The sequence below is a fragment of the Fukomys damarensis genome, unplaced genomic scaffold, assembly GCF_012274545.1.
Source record: "Fukomys damarensis isolate Sample0158 unplaced genomic scaffold, DMR_v1.0_HiC HiC_scaffold_25, whole genome shotgun sequence".
Classification (NCBI taxonomy): Eukaryota; Metazoa; Chordata; class Mammalia; order Rodentia; family Bathyergidae; genus Fukomys; species Fukomys damarensis.
The window spans coordinates 21,222,214-21,241,768 of record NW_022900937.1 but is presented as its reverse complement, the minus strand read 5'-3'; the positions used below and the strand labels follow the sequence as shown (position 1 = coordinate 21,241,768).

General features: G+C 44.7%; 1 long non-coding RNA gene across 1 annotated transcript in view; it reads right to left on the bottom strand.

Moving 5' to 3' along the window:
- LOC117283340 overlaps positions 1 to 5,036 on the bottom strand; it is a 53,973-nt gene extending 48,937 nt beyond the window's left edge. The window contains exon 1 of the long non-coding RNA XR_004514299.1: positions 4,933 to 5,036. This is a non-coding gene — a long non-coding RNA (uncharacterized LOC117283340). The remainder of the gene's footprint in view (positions 1 to 4,932) is intronic.
- Positions 5,037 to 19,555: the final 14,519 nt, after the last annotated feature.

Here is a 19,555-nt window from a genome sequence, read left to right as displayed (position 1 = left end):
TGGATGCTTGCCATCATTTTATAGGTAGGAGTTTGCCAGGGCGATCCTCCAGAAAACTGTGATCTCCTCCTAGCTCTGAGCCCGCCATTCAGATGGCCCCCACCAGGACCTCACGGACAACCCCCAGGCACTGTACCTGTGTAACTCTCATCGAGTCGCCCAAGCTTTGTAATTACACAAAATATTCAGATACTACACTAACTCACATACACAGCCAAACCTGCCCAGGAAGGAAGAGGACTTGTTAGTTGAGTGCTGTAGAAAAATTCACTAGAGGCAAGCAGCCAAAGGGGAAAAACTGCTGGCAAATTAGGTGTGGATGAGACAACTGCCGATGATTAGAGGCAAAAATAATAAAAATCTAGAGTCATTCTGTGCCCAGACTGCTTTGCAAATGTCTTAGTTCTCACCCCGCTTTCAAGAAACCCAAGTGGAAACCTCAGACAGTGCTTATGGGTGTGGTTTGTGCAAGAAAGACAATCGGGCTTTGCGCTTAAAGACAAGGCTTTGGCCGTTCATCAAACAATTGGCCAGTGGATACACATGTGTTTTAAGTTAGAAAAATAACCCTTAAAGGTGTGTGTGTGTGTGTGTGTGTGTGTGTGTGTGTGTGTGTGTGTGTGTATCATTCGTATGATTTCCATGCTTTAACCTACTTTTGTAATTAACCAGTTAACCATCAGGCAAGATAAATGTTTGACCTTATTTCTTTCACTTAGAAGGTATTAATTTACTCATTCAGTATTTAACAAATACTTATTAAGCATCAGCTGAGTAGTGTTTTTGGTGCCAGCTACACAAACTCCTCCTTGTTAATACTCTGCATTTCCGCCTTGTGACCCAGCCCTGGACTGTTGCTCCCCTCCTCCCTAGTTCCCTCCTCCTTCTTCCATCCATTTCCTCCTCCTCCCCTTTCTCCCCATTTCCTGATCACTGGCAAAGGGACACTGACTGACCCCAGAACCCTCCCAATTACCACGCATTTCTTTATCCCTTAGGGAAAGTTCCTTTTCTGCTAACTGATCACGCCTCAGACATCACTACTTTGCATTTCTCTCTCACACTACAAGTGCGTTTCCTTAGCCCATCTCTTGCCTCCTTTCTGTCTTCCAGGTCTTTTTTTCAGTCAGTCGCCCCTCTATTCCTATTCCCTCCTTCCCGTCTGGTTATATTTCTAAGTGGAATAGCTGACAGGCATTAAAGTAATAATACTTTACTGAAATATATATCAAGAAAAGGAAAAAAAAAACCCTTAAGTTCTCAGAGACTAAAACCAGACACTTGACCTAAGGCCATCAACTGTAAAACCCTTAAAATGATCCAGAACTCTCCTTCCAAAGATCTATAAAAATTGCCAACTCATTCTGTAATCGCTCTAATTACATCTGAATTTCTTCAAAAACTACTGTTCGAAACTAAAAATGGCCAAATCAGTTTTATGGCCTGCCATTTTTACCACCTCTTTGGCATTTAATAGTTTTGTTTTCTTCCATGTTTTCATTGGAAACATAAACTATGTCAGCTCTACCAAAGCATGCTGAGAGGCCAACCTTGCAGCTGTCTGCGGAGATCTTGCCGGTTGGCCTGGTTAGGTAGCCCTTGTCGCTACTGCCCTGTTTGTAGTGAGAAAATTGCGTTTCCTTTCAGTCAGTCACTGAGAAAACAAATAAAGGCATAATTGTGCCTGCAAAAAAAAAAGCAGGACTTGGAGCAAGTCTTTAAGAAATATAAACACCTCTGAATTATTTAGTGCCATTTCCTTTCCAATTTGTCACAGACGACAAACATTTCTTCATCAAGGTTGGGTCTACTCTTTGGTCTAAACAGGTTTTAGTCTCCATGAGTTTTTCTGACTTCCTGAGTTTATCCAACATCCAACAACCTGCTAACCAGCTCATGGAGAGTTAAAATTGTAGTGTCTTTTTCTGCTACTGGGTTTGACTGGGATTCTTTTTATTAGGTAATCCTGCTGTGTTAAAACCCAGAGCTTCGTTGCCTCTTTCAGTGAGAGCAGAGCTGGATTTCTGGTTCTCTGTAGCTAGGCAGAAACAAGGAAGAGATTTTTTTAGACTAAATCTCTGCATATCAGAATTGCGAATCCTCTTAAATGGTCTTTTGTTTTTTCCTTTCAGGGATTTTCTTGGCAGCTAACTTCTCATTGCAACCTGCTTTCTCTTTACGTAGAGAAAGCCTGTAGCTTTTCCAATTGATCTTTATGCATTTGGTTGCTTTGGTAAACATTAGAAGTCTCTTGGTATGTGTGTGTTTCTCATCTCCCCGTTTTGCCAAAGACCTTACTCTTAAAGCAACTGCAGCCTCTCTCCTCAACGTTTTGCAAAGCATTTAAAGAAAAGACACTCTGGGGCTTTTTTGATTTGTTTGTTTGTTTGTGGTTAAAATATATTTACACAGTTCTAAAAACAGAAGGGAAAGGTTTCCTGTGTGTTTGGCTTACGAAGGAGGAGGCGATCTGAGGGAAATGTCCAGTGGAGATCTAGCATAGAATAACCCGTGCTCCGCATTTCCTTTCTCCAGCCCTGAACCGTGCTGCTGAGCAGCCCCATTCAGAAGTCCCCCTTAGCAAGACCCTGTCACTGGAGAGCCGTCCAGACTGCAGAGCTCTGCTGCAAGGGGAGCAAGACTGCTTCCCGCTTTCTGTTACACCACCCCACCTAGTCTGCAGTGATTTCTTTAAAACAAGGCACAACTCGGAGGTGTCACCAGGTGCCCCCTCACCACATGCCACGCTCAGGCCCTGAAGGAGGCATCCATTCCAGTTCCAGGACATCAAGGAAAACTTTGCAGAAGGGTCTTCTCCCAAGAAACACCCTTCCTGGGCAGCCTGGGTGCCCACATGGTTGGAGGATTCTCAGGTATTCTTAAGAGCCTTTTTGATGACAGCCAGCTTTACACCACCTTTCAGCCTATGCTTGGTCTTCCTGACCTAGCTCTATGACCTCTACTTCTTTGTACCCTTTGGGTCCTGGGGCTGTCACATGCTGTGGTCCTGCAGTGACCCAGAGACCCAACTGCATTTCTCACTGTCCTGTTCTTTTATAGCGAGCAGCTCTTCAGGGCTTCCACAAACTGGATGTGTTTTTTGTGCTTTGAAACAGCTTCTAAACTTTTTAAGACTAAGATTTACAAATCCACACGTGATCCTTCATCCTGGACACCACATATTCACCTCTGAAGAGACTCCCAAACATTAACTTGGACTGCTCTGTCAATGCTCACATATCACACAGGCCTCAGAATAAAGATTTCCCTACCTCCCTGACCACATCTGACACGTGTGTGACTGTGTACTGATGAAGGTGTTCGTAGTTCTCCGTGGGATTTTGGATTTCAGGCCTGCACAAGTCCGCTCATGCAAAAGTATATAAGCCATGATGTACTGAAGCACACACTGCAGCACAGACTCAACCAGATGTCAGTCACAGGCCCAGAAGCAGCTCCTTGGTGAATGTGCTTGCCCTGGCTGGACCATCATATGTGGCACAGTCATAATGACAGATCATCGGCCATTCTATTTTTTATTGTGAGTTGTAGGCATCTGGGGCTAACAGATAGTCCCGGAGAGGAAAAACTGTAAGATATTCCTCATGATTCGACTTTGAAACAGCAAGTGCTTCTTCCTTCCCTTCATGCAGGTTGTGAATTCATTTCTCTAAAACTGATTGCAAGGTGAATTTCATTACAGAATTGCTACCAACTACAAATTCTTTCCTGTATAGATCAGTCTTAAGCTAAAATAAGTACAAATAAACAAGGTGCTGAGGAAAAGGTCTTAGCTATCATTCAGAAGTCCTGGCTTTGAACTTTGGTTTTTATCACAGCTGATTTATTGACCTCATAGTGTTTAGATGTTCTACATTTGAACTTAGAGTAAATCTATATTAAATACTACCATGGTTTACTTTATACATTGAGATTTTATAGCGTTTTGAGCAAGGAAGTTTTAAAAGCCTTTCAGCTTCTAAAAATGTCTGAGGGGAGACAGGTGTGGTGGTGCATGCCATAATCCTAACACTCAGGAGGAAGAGGCAGGAGGATTCCCCTTGAGTTTGAGGAGAGCCTGGGCTACATAGTGAGTTCAGAGCCAGCCTGAACATATAAATAAATAAGTAGTTTGAGGGGTGGGGGTTGCGGTCACGGCTTAGTGCTTGCCTAGTATGCATGAGGTTGTGTGTTCAATCCCCAACACTGCAAAAAAAAAAAAAAAAAAAAAAAAAATTTAGTTTGAAAGCAAATATAGCATGGATTATAGTTCTAGTGACCAGAACCATTATTCCGACTATATGTAAAGTAAGGGGACACTACTGAGTTTCTGACCTACGTAACAGGAGTGACCACACTTGGTGGACTTACCACACATACTTGATATAAGGATCAAGTTCTAATGTTCACAGCCGTGCTGAGCAGAAGGGACCCAAGAAAGCATCTTTTAGTAACCCCAGATGGACTACGTCAAGATCAGTGGGGTGGTAACCACTGTGCAATATTTTAAAATGTTCTTCAAATCTGTCATACAAACCATGGTCAATACCCGGTGACCCAGTCCTAGTTTTAGACTAAAAAAGATATACTTTTGGTTGAGGTCTAGTGAAGGCCTCCCAGAAAATAGCTGAGACTGGTACAGAACACAAGCTACGTGGGCCTCTTCCCACAGCACAGAGAGCCTGGATCTGGGAGCCCTCTGAGCAGGACACAACTGCCCACCTGCACATATGATATGAAGATACCAGTGAGACGCACACCCTTAAAACCAACCCACTGTAAGAAACCGCACAGTCAAATGCAAACTTTGAGTTTCATGTTCTTCTGTTTTTGTACTAGAGCTCAAACCCAGGGCCTCATGCAGGCTAAACAGGTGCTTTACCTCTAAGCTACACCCTCGCCCCCTGACTTCTTAAGAAGCTCTTTACTTACCCGAGAAAGCTCACAAAATGGGAAGCCATGATCCTGCGAGGCCAGGCTAGGGCAAGGGCTCCTCAGAGGTGCTGGGAATGACCTGCAGGTGACAGTGGCGTTCAACTCCTACAGAAACAAACATCGTTACTGTTAGCATCACTTGCTTAGGCATATGCTGGAGTCCCGCCAGACTAACCGGAAGTGAACACAAAATGAATGATAGTGAAACAAAAAATTCCACTGGCCAGCTATGGTGTCACGCATGAACATGAGGTGACAGTTTATAGGACAGCCTTTCAGCCCAGCACCTGACCCGCAGAAAATGCTCAATAAGTTACTTTCACGATGATCGCCTGTGACTCCGAGCTGATGGGGGAGTTGGCATCAGGTGCAGCAGCACTGGAAACCCAGCCCCCCATTCCAGACTACTTAACCCCAGAAAGTCATTGCGTATGCTCGTACAGTACCTTGGTTTCTCCAATGGTGCCATGTGGGTACAATGAAAAGAAAAGATGTCCTCATACAACATGTGCTACAACATGAATGAAACCTGAAAACATTATATTTCGAGAAAGAAGCCAGACACAACCAGGCAGGCCTTATAGGATTCCATTTATAATAACCAGAATAGGTGGATGCTTTTGTGGCTGCCAGGGGCTGAGGATAAGGAGGAGTTAATGGAAAGGTATAGTACTTCTTCCTGGAGTGACTAAAAATGATCTAACAGTAACAGTGATGCTTTTCACAGCGCTGCGAATATACCAAAAAGCTCTGAATTACAGTGGCACCTCGTTTCACGAATGTGACTTTGTTCCACGATTCTGGAAAAGATGGCCACATCCGTGTGTGTGCAGGAAAGATGGCCACGGTCATGTTTGGCACTCGATGCAGAGTTTGCAAACAAAAACAAAATTTTGCCAAATGCTTTTGTTTGTGAACCAAATTGTTCGGTAATGCTTCTGTTTGGCAAAATTTGCTTCTATTTTCGGATGGAATACATTGGACAAGGAACATGAATGAACACTGCCGTTTTCCCCCAGAATCATGAGATGAATTAAGTTCGTGAACCAAGGCACCACTGTATATGCTACATTGGTGAAATGTACAGCATACGAATGCTATCTCAATAAATTAATAAAATATTTTAAAAACTGCTTAGGGTTGGGTATGGCTCAGTGATACGGAGGCTGCATAGCATACACAAGGCCCTGGGTTTGATCCCCAGCACCACACACACACACACACACATACACACTCATGCCACACACACAACAACTATAAAGTCATTGTGAAGATTAAATCAGGGAACATATACAACATGTGGGCCCGTGGCTGGCAGTAAGTGGTACTCGGTTATTGGTAGCTCCAACGGCACACGTGTGAGAAAAGGTAAAGCACACTGAAAGTATGGCATCAGAGTAAAAGTAGGTAAGCAAAGCCCCTGGCCTGCAAATAGTGCCTCACTCAGATACCATCACTAAACAGAGTTTCTAAACATCGTCAAGCAAGCCAATGGTTTCAAAGGCAAGCTATAAATAGCATCAGAAAGCCAGGAATGGGCGGTTTGGCTGCAGTGTGACGGAACTTGAGGAGAGAGCAGGTCCCGCCTCCACCCCTCCAGCTTCTCCTTGCAGGGAAGACAAATAATGAAGCCAGGCTGAAAGGTGTACCGAGACCCTTCTCACAAAGGCAGTTTCCTAAAATCGTTGCTTTCTGCACTCTTCCCAGGACTTCAGGGTGGAGAGATAAATTACAAAGATTTATGAAAAAGACAGTCACGAGAATCAGACAGGTCCATTCACAGGGAAAAAAAAGAATCCAGATTTTAACAGTTACCACCAGCCCTTTCTGGGAGTATTAAGAAAATAAAGCCTCTTAACTGTAATCACCCCTAATTAGCCATCAGCAACTCATGAAATTACTCATGGACTGAAGACCCTTAAATTCTTGGCTCTCAGCTGAAGTTATGCTAAGATCTACCAGGAAGAGGGCCAGCAAGTGCAAATTGGAGCAATTAAGACTTCTCTGAATTTGAGGCGTGGTCTTCTTGCTCTTGGCTTCAGAGCTGGTGCACACAGAGTCAGGGGGCTTGGAAATCAGAAAAAGCCTTGGCCAAGATCCTAATACCAACAGCTAATCGAGAGCTATTCACTCATTAGGAGGTGTGCTCAGGTCCCCTGCAAGGCTGCAGGATTCACAACAGGGATGCAGTAATGTGGGTTCTTGCTTTTACAATCCATCCAAGGTGGGTCGGGTTCGGGATGTGGACCGTGGGGCTGGCGGTGCTGTTCAGAACAATACGGATTAAGTGTGTTCCCCCAGATCAGAAGGACAAAGCACGCTGGTTCAGGAGAAGCAGAATTGCCATAGAGGGCTGGCCTGGCTCCAGCGGGCAAGATGGAACCTTAAAGCAGGCCTTGGCCCAAGCAGGTTCTAAAGGAGGAGTCTGGACTTGCTGGAAAGAGTGTGCACCCTGCCACCTGAAAGACCTGAGAGTGAGACCAACACCACCCCCATTTATTCACCAATTAACCTGTCTTTCAATGTTCTTATCTGCAAAATAGGAGGGACTCTATAACCACTATATAGGGTTGTGTGCGTATTAAATGTTTATGGAGACTGCATAACCTGGGTGCTGGACACACACACACACAGTCTGGGCAGCTTGGGCCCTGTCTCAAGGAAATTACTACCTAAAGTGCAAAAGAACTATCTACACTTTAAACAAATGAAACACACAATAATTATAAAGATGAAATTGTGGTAAGAGCCATGAAGGAGAAAGTCCAAGGTACCATACAAGTTGCCATGGGCAGAAGTCAGAGAAGATTCCTCTGAAGCAGAGACCTCTATCAACAGTGGGCTTGGCGGGTGAGAAGGAGTCAGCAAGGAACACCTCAGACAGAGAGAATTGTGTGGGAAAGATGCAGGAGAAATGGGAGGAAAAAGGGAGCAAGATGGAGTGGCAACAACGGGAATAAGCAAAGAGCTGACTTCTTCTGAGCAGCAGAACCCCCAGCACATGGTAATACTGGCTGAGGGGACCAGGGAAGGAGATGTCAAAAGTGACCTTCCCTACCCACCCCCAATGTCAGATGAACAGAGGTAGAAAAGGGAAGTGTTCAAGGAACTTTTCTAGTTTTGTCAGGAAAGAAAGGACAATGTTGAAGGAAAAGTCCTGGGTGGACCGTGGTCTACAGAGCGGGGGCTGTCTAAGCCAGTCTAAGACATCAGTCACAAAACATAAACTATCCAAACAGCTGGAAAACAGATTTATAGCTGCTGTGGATACCACCAACGTGGCCTATCCTTTATGTGCATCATGCCTTCATATATCTGCTGATAATAAACCATCACAATTAGCAAGCTACTTAAAATATGGCCTCGTTCATCCTTATCTCACCATTGCAAAATTTATAGTTGGGATGTATTTTTATGTCATCACACAGTACACTGATAGGTGAAACTTTTTAAAAAACAAATGTATATACTCAAGTTGTGTGCATAAGATATGGTTTACTGATGTAAAAAAATTTTTGACAATCAGTGCAAAAAAAAACAAGTTTTTCGAAGCCACTACTCTAGTATTACAGATTTGATCACTTTTACTTCAAAATATGTCTAAGGAGCTCGCTTGAGGAGAATTGCCAGCTTTGCCATTTTCTATTTTTGTCTTTATAAATATAATGAATGCTTTTTATTAGTATACATTTACAATATATCAAAAGTACATTCACTGTGGGAAATTGTTATATATACATTCTGTGTCTCATCCTTTTTACCTTCCCTCTTTCTATCTCTACAAAGTCTGTCTCCCTGTTTTCTATCATCTTTTATTTTGTACTTTATTTATATTTTGGGTTTACAGATAAGAGAAAGCATACAATACTGAACGTTCTGTGTCTAATTTCCTTCGCTTAACATTATGATCTCAAGGTGCATCGTTGTCCTACAAATGACTCAAATCTATCCTTATGAGTAGTAAGAATTCTATTGCATGTAAGTAGATACCACATTTTCTTTATCCAGTCATCTGTTGGTGGACATACAGGCTGCTTCCAAGATTTAGCTGTTATGAGTTGTGCCGCTATAAACATGGGTCTGCGTGGACCACTGTAATATGATATCCTTAACTCTTTCAGGAAAACACCCCAAAGCTGGGTCAAATGGAATTTCTAGTTTTAGTTTTTTGAGGAATCTGTATGTTGCTGATTTCCATAGTGGGTGCTAGTTTACAATCCCACCAAGAAGGTAGAAAAGTGCCCTGCCACACGCACAACCCCACCATTGTGTCTCGTTTCAGTGTGTGATGATGGCCATTCTTGCTGAAGATGGAATCTCAGTGTCATTTTGATCTGCATTTCTCTAATGGTCAAAGATGCTAAACAATTTTAATGTATCTATTGGCCGTTTGTACTTCCTCTTTTAAAGCGTCTATTCATCCATTTCAACTGCCCATTTTTCCATTGGGTCATTTTGCAGGGGAGGTCTAACTTTTTTTTTTTTTTTTTTTTTTTTGAGCTCTTTATATATTCTAGATGTTAGCCTGCTGTAAAAGAAATAGCTGGCAAAAAAATTTCCCCATTCTGCAGGCTGTCTCTTCACTCTATTGTTTCTTCGCTCCACAGATTTTTAATTTGTTTTTTTTTTGGTGCTACTTCCTATGGAATTGAGGTTCTGTTCTGAAAATCCTTGCCCATACCTATGTCTCCAAGAGTTTTACCTATTTTATCTTCCAGTAGATTCCAGGTTTCTGTTTTTATATCTAGGTCTTTGATCCACCTTGGTTTTGTTTTAATTCCATTTGAGAGACATGGGCCTAGATCCATTCTTCTATGTGTGGATGACCAGATTTCTCAGTGTCACTCCGCCATTTTCCTGGGGTTCATTTGGGTGTTCATGACTGGCCCCGTGCTGTCATCTCTGCTTCCCAAACCGAGGGTCGCCACCTGCGGGTCTGTCAGGAAATTCACCTCATGGGCAATGAGCAGCATTTTTTAAGAGAGGCAGAATGAGTGAAGAACTCTGTCAGGACTGTAGCTCACAGTCAGAGAACTTCACAGTCCTTGCTCTGGAAGATCAGAGACAGCAGAAGATTGTAACTGTGGTTGTGGGGAATAAAATTGAGAAGATGAGACAAAGCCATGTTGTCTACAGCCCAATTTGATGGGATGGGCAAGAAAGAGCCATTGTCATCTGTGGGGAAGGGAGGGACCTGGGGAAATGGAATTTCCTGGAAATCCACTTGGCAACTGTATACTACGTGGATTGAGTAAACGCTATCCATGGGGCTGAGTGGGCCTTTTGAGGGTTGCTCCTGTTGATTTATTTATAACCTTGACAGTGAACAAAAACTTGAGCAATCTAGTTTCTGTTAGAGCACATGCTTCCTGGAGGGTGGGGCCCCAGCTTATTCCCATTCCACAGAGATGCTACAGAAAGTCACCTGAGTTGGTTCAGCCACAGTCCCCATAGCCAGGAGGCCTCCAGTCTCAGGTTGGAGGGGAAAGAAAGAGGCCATGATGGGTCTAAACCAGGGCAGAAAATGGCTCTCTGACCCCAGAAATCTACTGAGCACTTTTCCTGCCCCTTCTCCTCAAGAACTGTGGGAGCTCGTGGGAGGCCCCACCAGCCGCAGCCCGTACCTGAGTCTCCCTCTGGAGTCCCCCTCTGGAGTACGGTCCCAGAGGCCACTCCAGGCACCCAAACCACCCCCTCATCTCTCCTTCCCGCCCCCACACATGCCTGGGACTCCATAATGTACAGCAACCACCCAGACAAACAAAAGCACTGTTCCTTGGGGAAGGAAGTGAGTCACCAGCAAAGACTGAAGGCCTGGAATTTTAGAAGGAGGTGGTTGCAGAGACTCAATCCAGCGCCTGGTCATAAGAGGCAGGGACAAGGTCTCAGAACCTACCAGCTTCCCCTTGAAAGCTGCTCCTGAGGGTTTCAACAGTCAAAACTCACCATGCTAGGCACAGATACTGTCCTGTCCCATTTCCATCAACATCCCCAACCTGCCTTCCGGCCCCACCACCATCTTCCTCTCAAGGAACTCTGAACCATCCACCATTGCCACTGTCACCCCTACTTGGCCCTCTGGCTGTCTGTGCACAAAAGTACCAGGGTGTCAGCTTGAAGCATCGGGAGAGGTCCCAACCACTTTGTCCCCCCTGATTAGAAAAGTGGCAAAAGAGTCAGAAATCACCTTTCACAAAGCACCTGAGATAGGACACAGCACACACTATGCCATCCTAAGCAAAATCGAGGCCTCCCAGTAAGTCGGCAGTGTCTCCCATACAGGAAACAGACATCTGCCCAAGGCATAAGATTTGGGAAAGATGATGACTCAGTAGACAGAAAGGCTTCTGGAGTCTCAAACATGACAAACAAAACTAGATCAAAACAACAACAACAAAACCCAACAACTTGTATGCTTGGAAATGATCAGACTCAGTACGCAGAAAGAACACAGCGTGAATGACTGGGGACAGAGCACCCAAAAGTGTCCCCTGAGCCAGTAGAGAGAAAAAGTCTGGGAAGCAGCAACCAGGGAGGAGGCTGGGGACAAGCCTGACCTGCACGGTACCAAGGTGGGGGACACGTCCAGGACAGTGATGGGCAGTGTCCCCGTTGTCCCTGAGAATACATGGTAGATGGCAGAAATAGCTTTGTCGGCCAAGAAAAGAAGGCTAAAGAATCAAAAGGCAGGAAATGGAGGCTTGTTTCTTCTTTTCCTTGCTTAAATAGAAAAGATTATCCAGAGCAAGTGGGAAGAATAAGAGGGAAGGAGGGACATCCTTTAAACAGTCATCACTAACAGCACAGTGGGCCACTGAATCAGCCAACGAGAGTACAAGACGTGTTCTAGAAGCTTAACAGAGATGGGGTCATTGTCTCTTAACAGATTCCAGACATTTGCTGTCTTCACTCACCCCTCACTTGGTAAGAAGCTTCTCAATGGACAGGGATTGCTTTAATCATCTTTATAAATGCCCTGTCACCAGGCACGCAGCCTGGTATGGGAGGACATGCAACAAAAACTGGATAAATGGATAAATGGATGGATGGAGAATGAATAACATGTTACTTGCAGATTTTTAACCCCTAGAAAGCAGGGATCTTGTCTGGTTTCTCCATAGCTGCTCTTGTGCACGCTCAGTAAATGTCTACAGAGCCCTAGAAAGGAAATGGAAGACGAACCTACAGATTCGTGCTGTCTCTGTGCAGGGTCCAATCTCCCAAGCCCTCTGTTTTGGTCATAAATCTCCACAACCCTTCCAGGAAATCCTGCCCAAGACCAAGAGCGATACAGGGTAGCCAACCTTGAAGCCTTGGACTTGGTCACATCCCAGCCTCCTGCTGCAGGAGGAGAGCCAGAAGACAGCCAGAGGATGGGCTGCTCAACAGGTCGCTGGCTTATGGTCTTTTCCCCTACATCTCATAGGGCCCACCTTTTTTTCCCCGTCACATTCACACTCAGCCACGCAATTCATTTCTGCCCATGGAACCCTCATTCTGCAGCTGGGCTGGCTTGTCCGAGCAACAAGGAAACCCACAGAACCCAAGTTAGGAAAAAAATGTTAGGATTTTTTTTTTAAAGCTCTCTGGCTACTTGCAAGCAAACACATTACCCAGGGCTTTGTTACTCATTAAGTAAAAGCCCTGGCTTCCCCTTCCTTACCTGGAGAAACTAAGCAATCAGCACAGATTAGTTAAGGATTTTAATGCAAATTACATCATTTTCACAGTCATTAACTTCGGTGTCCAAGATTTGTTTTAAATTCTCAAATAAAATGTTTCCCAGGTAACTAAGGAAAATATTCAAGGGCAGCAATATCAGGCAGGCAAGGTATTTAAAATAAATGAGCCATTTGTTCCTGCTTCTGTACCAAATTGCTTTTTCAATTTCAGATGACACGATACTACAGATTAAAGGGAGATGGAATCGGAGGGCTTTCTCCTCCCAGACATAACTGAGTTTTTTGATTTATAGCAGTTACATTTCTTACAGAACCCTCCAACCTTGCAACTGTTCCAGGGCATCACTAAGATCTGTGTTCATCTTTCCTCCCTCCAGCACTTTATACTCCCAGTGCCTAGCACCGAGTCTGGGGTGCAGGAGGTGCTGTGGGATGACAGAAAAGCCCCTATTCGACCTCACATAGAGGCTCTTCTTTTCAAAGCAGGATTGTGCTGTGTTTCCAGGACACGGGTGGTGATCCAATCCAAGATCCCAAGAGCAACTACTACCGTTGGAACTGCTGCTTCTGAAGTTTCCAACGATGACCACATTCTCCATCCCACTGCTAAAGCCTCCAACACCCAAACAAACAGCCCTGATGGATGCACCTGACCTAGCAACCAAGGACACATGGAGGTCCAGCCTTCCTCCCACCAGCCTTAACGTCTCCCAGCACCCTCTGCCAAGAGCAGGTTACGACCCCCAGAAAGCAATCAGACTGTCACAGCAGAGCTGGACATCGGAACTTTGGGTTTTCTCATGTGCTACTTGGAGCCTTCTCCAAATAATGATCTGGCTCATTCCAAAACCAGTGTTCTTGCAGACACCCTGGCCAAAGGCTAATGGCCACGGAACAAAATAAAAGTATTGGCTCAGGCCTCCTTTCCTTCCTCCTGAAAGGTCTTAGTCTACCTTGCTTTCCTTACAGTACAAGGCCTGGATCCTGCTGCCTACACACTGCCCCTCGATACTCCGGCAAGCTCTTCTGTACATCTGTGTGCACACACATACACACATGCATGCGGCTCAAGGGAAGAGGGTGTGCCAGATGCATTAACTGTAAAAGAACAAACTCACAGAGAGCCAGTACCACATCCATTCAATAAATCCCTATGGATTGTTTCCTAAAGGAATGGCTCAACCCAAAACCTTACAAGTTGTGGATGAAATAAACATCATTTATTGCAAACTTCATCTGCAACGAAGTATTATGATTATACTCTCCTAGTTTGGTAGCTATTTTGGCAAGGTAGGATAATTACTGCAAAACAAAATTTCAACAGCTTAGCACAATAAAAGGGTTTTTGTTCAATTCCCTGTTCCAAGTCAGCTGGCAGGGTCACTGTGAGCCACCCAGGTACACAGGGACCCATTCTCTTTCTATCAACTGTCTGTGCCTCCGAGTCTTTGGCTGGATTGTTTCCATCCAGTGAACAAACAAGGACATGGAGGATAGTTAGGTTGCACACCTGTAATACTCCTAGCACTGGGGAGACTGAGGCAGGAGGACAGGAGGATTTTGAGTACGAGGTCAGCCTAGGCTATGTAGCACGTAGCTATGGATCAGCTACGTGAACAGCTTTATGAGCAGGACCCTGTCTCAAAAAGTAAATGAGCCTGGGCACGGTGGTGGTCGCCTGTAATCCCAACACTCAGAAGCCTGAGGCAGGAAGATCATCATGAGTTCAAGGTGAGCCTGAGCTACATAGTGGGTTCAAGACCTGTCTGGACTACATAGTAAGATGCTGTCTTAAAAAAACAAAACAATAACAACAACAAAAAACAAAAACAAGCAAACAACAGCAACAACAAAAGTAAAAGAAAGCACAGAGGATCAAGGTAACAGCTCCAGGAAGTACTGTGAATCCCCGCTGCTCATGTCCCACGACCCCTTAGTCCTGTGGCAGTACCGACCCACAGAGGGGGCAGAAGTGTGGACTACCGAGATTCCCAGGAAGTAATACTCCATTACTTTGTACTTATGATTCAAGGAGGAATAAACTGATTTGCAAAAGAAATATGATATGCAGAATAAGACATCAGGACTAGTTCGGAGCAAATGGCAGGACTAGGAATTTCAAAAAGTAACATTTATAAAGTGAATCATATAGGACAGGTTGTGCTAAATACTTACCAAACACTGTTTTAATTGATTCTCAAGACAATCCTATGGGGCTGGTGCTATTACTATCTCTATTTTATAGCAAAGGAAGCTAGGGCTGCGAATGGTAGAGCCCAGGGTCACATAACTAACAAGTGGCAGCAGCATAATTTGAACCTGAACTCCCTTGATCGTTGAATGACTTAGTGTTACCTTGTGCCAGACCTTGGGTCTCCTGACACAGGCATCAAACATGCATTTCCAAAGAGCTGCTGGTTTACTTGCCCTGGCCCCCAACATAGGCTGCAGCACGGGCTCCAACCAGAGGATGTGCATGAGCTGTGTTTGGCCCTGCTCATTCCGGGGAGCTCTGGCCTTGGATCCCCGTCACATTTGCTCATCCAGAATGCATTCTGGTGCAGACAGCAGCAGCCACCACACATCCGCCAGACGGGCGTTTGGCCCTTGCTGCTTCTGAACATCGGGGGAAAGGATTTGCCTTTTGCGGCTCTGCAATTCACATCTGAGTTATGGCCTTATTTTTTTAAGAGATAGAAATCTAATCAATGATTTTTAGCAATTGCTGCTGTGCAATATATGTAGAAAGGCCCTGCAGAGTCTTGCAGAAGGGAGCAGACATCCAGCAAACCGTACTTTGTGTCCTTGACACCATTCTGCGAGGGGCTGGTACGCTCTTAGGTTGAGTTGAAGTCAGGTGCATGTGCTGATTAAAAGATCCCGATAACACAAAGCAGCCATCGGGTAAACTAGGAAGTATTTCCACAGAAACCAAGAGAGGAAAGTCAGGATCAAAGGTCACCTGGAGGTCAAGGAAGACAGCGGAGGCAGTTTGGGCTTCTAAAGAACCAAGCTGTCCCCAGACTCTCTTCCTTTAACTCGACATCACAGCTTAAAGTCACACAAAGCTGCTTTTCCTGCTTGTCTTGTCCGCTTTCTCCATGATCCAAATCGATCTAGAAAATGTCGGCAATGGCCAGGCCTCCCTAATGAACTGAATGCTTTGGCTGCTGTTCCCGCTCCCTTGTGCTGACCTCCTCTAAGCCCAACATCTCAGGACCCGCCCTCCTGTCTCCTCCTGCTGGTTCCCACCCAAGCAGAAGGAGGGGATGCCTCATCAGCTCCACATGAGCCTGTTCCCAGGTGAAGAAGGTCCACAGCTTCCTAACCACCATCCAGACAAGTGTAGCAAATGTGAGGAAAACACAGAACAAAACTTTAATGAGCTGTCACCTCACACCTGTCAGAATATCTGCCATCAGGATGACTAAAGATAAGAGGGACCAGAGATGTGGAGAAAAGGGAGCCCTTATGCTGTTAATGGGACGGTCAATTAGGTCACCCAAATAGAAGTACTGTGTGATCCAGCAATCCCTCTGCCGGGTGTAACTGCAAAAGATTCGTATTCAGGTTATCACAGAAATGTCAGCATTTCTGTGTTCACTGCAGTGACCTCTTCATAATGGCCCAGTCAGGAATCAAACCAAGTGTCCATCAACAGAGGGATGCATACAGAAAATGTGATTCATGTATCCAATGGAATACTATCCAGCCTTAAAAAAAAAAAAGATCTTGTCATTTGCAACAACATGGACAGAAGTAGACAGCATTATACTAGGTACTGGTATAACAAGCCAGGCACAGAAAGACAAATATGCATTTTCACTGTAAGTGGAATCTTAAACAACTGAACTCATAGAAGCAGAGAGTAGCATGGTGGCTACTGATGCTACAGAGTGCATCTTGGCCACTGGGGACGATGGCCCAAGGGTACAAGGTCTCAGACAGGAAGATCAAGGTTTAAGTCTATTGTGCTGCACAGTGAGTATAGTTAACGATAGTATACTGTGCACTTTAAAATGCCGAGAAGTACATATCAGATGTTCTTACTACAAAAAAGTAGCTTGACATGAAAGGTTAGTTTGACCTAATTATTCTACATAGTACAAAAGTGATAAAAATATGGTGAATATTTTTAAATGACCAGTAGAAAATATATTGTTATTAATCTCCCTCAAAAACCTAACCCTCGCTTCAAACGCACTCATCCCATTACTCTTTCCACTTTCTGCAGCAGCTCTGGAGTCCTCTTTCATGAGGGTCTAATGCTGCTACTAAATGCCGTCCAGGAGAAAAGCAGGCTCAGTGCTTCATCCTCCTTATTCCCTTGATCTGGTACCATGTAACTCCTGGCTCTTTTCCAAAGTCAAAACGACCACGAAAGGTCAATGTTTCGAACTGATTCAGGACATTGAGGCAGCCATGACAACACAACTAAAGACAGGTAAGAGGACGTCCAGAGCTGCTGCAAAAAGTGGCAAGAACAACAGGATAAATGTGTTTGAAGCGAGGGTGAGGAATTTGGAGGGGATTCATGGCAATGTGTCTTTTACTGTAATACAGTTGTTATTTAAACACATATTTTTCCATCACATCTACTATTCATAAATTGTAACATCACTTTGTAACCCATAAATCGATGTATGTTGTTGATTTACAATGAACTTTCTTTTGAATTTCTAAAAATAGGGTCAGGGATTTTGTTCAGTGGTGCCACAGCGTGCCTTGCCATTCCAAGTTCGATTCCCAGTACCAAAAATACTCAAAAAACTTCTAAAACTAAAATGTCCAGGACTAGAGATGCTGCTCAGTGGTAGCTAGCATTTGTCAGGCTCTGGGTCCAAGCCCCACTACCAAAAATCAACCAATCAATCCAATCCATCTGCTGAATTTTTTTCTTTTCTATTTCTTTCAAGTGCATTAATAATTGCTTATTGAAGCAGCCTTATGATGGCAGTTTTTAAATCTTTGTCAGATAATTTTCACATCTCTATCATCTCAGTGTTGGCCGCCATTGATTGCTTATTTTCATTAAGTTTGGAGATTCCTGGTTTTTACATGATGACTTTGTACCAACATCTGGATATTTAAGGGGGATGTATTATGAGCCCTAGATCTTATTTAAACTCTCCACATCAGCTGGCTTCCTCTGATGCCATCCCAGCAAAAGGAGGGATGCCTACCTTGCTGAGGCCAAGTGGGGACAAAGTCCACTGACACCAAGAAGGAAAGGGAAGTTGTCGTCATTACTTCTGATACTTCCCTGGGAGGATTGGAGTGCTTTACTATGGGGCCATATGTAGCTGTCCCTGGCACCACAGTGGGAATTTAAGGGAGATTCATGGTCTCATTTCCGCTGCGTGGCAGGAGGAGCCCTACGCAGTCACTGGGGCTTCTCTGAGCACCATGGTAAGAAGTAATGGGATGCCTGGTTGTTGTGGTTTAGGAGTAGAGTCCTGGGCTCACCACCTTTCCCCACTGAGAATGGGCTCTTGGAAACAATTTAGTCTATCTGTGTTCATTTGGGGATGAAGAATTAGTGACCCAGGGAAGGGCAATGGATTGCTGGAGGTCAAATGACAAGTTGATGGCCAACTTGAGGTTCAACACTCATCTCCAAGAGCACATGTCTATAAACCAAAGCACACCCAGACCACAGGAGGAATGCCAGCCCCCGGCCCAGCATAATAATAAAAAATCTCCCAGCGCAAGGACAGCAGCTGCCTCCCCTCACATCCTGCCAGACCCCAGGCTAGAAAGCACACATGGCTATGCGCCAACGCCCCCTAAACAACACAAACATCGTCTGCTCAGGACAGGCCTTCCATCCAACACACACAGCAAAAGCGTGCTCCAGAGCCAAGAGCCACAGCATCCCAGTCACCTTCAAGGCTGGTTGTCTTCCATCTGGAGAGGATCCTGGCTTTCCTTCTGCTGGAATCCCTGACACCAAGATACACCCAGGAGCTGTGGAATGTAGAGCAGCCAGCGGGCCTGGCGCCCCCCTCCTGGCTGGAGGGCAGGGTCTGCACCCAGCTGGAGCTGCCTTCCCTAGACCTGTCCGGCCACCAGGCTTGGCACATTGCTGCTTATTCTCCAGAGAGGGAGAGCTGGTGAGCTGGGAGGGGAAACTGCTTTCTAACAGCCTTTGTTTTTGTTTCCATTTAAAAAGGTTAGTGACTTTATTGCATGTGGAAAGAACCAAAGCAACGATTTCAAAGAGGCTCATCATGTTTTGGAGCTGACCAAATACACAGAACTTGCCAGTGGAGAGAAAAGGAAAGGGAAGAGAAGGGACAAAAGTCAGTCCCACTTTCACCATGCACCAGATGCAAGCTGGGTGCTCCTTCTGTGCCCTCCCCTGGCTTTTACAATAACAATTCCAGCCAAAATCAACTTCCAAACTCCTTACCATGGGCCATCAGGCCACAGGGAGTCAGGCAGGGCTGCTGGGCTCTGGGATGGCACACGGTAACAAACAAGTGCTGGGAAGATCTTTACAGTAACAAATGACAATGTCACACAGTGAACTCATCCCTTAGTCTCCTTGGAGGACCCATTCAGAGACACCACACAGACATCAAAATCCATGGTTGCTCAACTGCCTTACAGAAAATTGTGTATTTGCGTACAATCTATGTACACCCTCGTGTTTGCTCAAAAAACAAACAAACATACAAAAAAAAAAAAACCCTCCAGATTACTTATAACATCCACTACAGTGTAAATGCATTAGAGGTCATGGACAAGAAAAAGCCTCAGTGTTCACTACAGATGCCGTTATTTTTAAAGAATATTTTCCCTGAACAGTTCCTTGGAGCCATAGGACTGGCAGATATGGAAGCCGACTATTAATAAAGTCACTGAATGCCAAAACTTTGAAATAATGTGATTTAAATTTCTTAATTCATTACAGTAACTACTGAGAGAATCAAAAA